Source organism: Propithecus coquereli, unplaced genomic scaffold, assembly GCF_000956105.1.
Source record: "Propithecus coquereli isolate 6110/MARCELLA unplaced genomic scaffold, Pcoq_1.0 Scaffold18, whole genome shotgun sequence".
In the NCBI taxonomy this organism is placed as follows: Eukaryota; Metazoa; Chordata; class Mammalia; order Primates; family Indriidae; genus Propithecus; species Propithecus coquereli.
The window spans coordinates 7,388,312-7,388,863 of record NW_012142745.1 but is presented as its reverse complement, the minus strand read 5'-3'; the positions used below and the strand labels follow the sequence as shown (position 1 = coordinate 7,388,863).

The following is a 552-nucleotide window of genomic DNA, read 5'->3' as shown; positions in this document are numbered from 1 at the left end:
TTCTTAATGATCTTCTATTATCGAAGTTTCCTCATTTATTGTTCAATCACATTCTAATCTGAATGTCAAATCTTTCTAGAATATATTGCCCACTTTCATCAAACCAGTGGTTTGAATGATCTTATTTCTTTTCCCACTTAATCTTTCTGTTTTGTTTCTGTGTTTATCCTTCCTTTTTCACTGGCCTGTTTTTTTTTTCTCTCCTGTATTAGTTTCCTGGAGCTGCCATTAAAAGTACCATAAGCTAGGTGGCTTAAAATAACAGAAATTTATTCTCTTGAAGTTCTGGGGGCTAGAAGTCCGAAATCAAGATGTCAACAAGGCTATGCTCTCTCTGAACGCTCTACAGGAGAATCCATCATACGCATTTCTCTTAGTTTCAGGTGTTACCAGCAATTCTTGGCATGCCTTGACTTGTAGACACACATTTGAACCTCTGCCTGTGCATACACACAGCTGGTTTTCCTTTTCATTTGTGCCTGTGTCTCTTCTCTTATTATAATATAAGGAAACTAGTCAAGTTCGATTAGGGCCCATCTAATACAGCATGAC

The 552-nt window shown here is 37.3% G+C and overlaps 1 protein-coding gene across 1 annotated transcript in view; it reads right to left on the bottom strand.

Moving 5' to 3' along the window:
* Positions 1 to 552, bottom strand: part of NYAP2 (neuronal tyrosine-phosphorylated phosphoinositide-3-kinase adaptor 2) — a 277,315-nt gene that overhangs the window by 183,129 nt on the left and 93,634 nt on the right. The gene's annotated exons all lie outside the window — the stretch shown is intronic.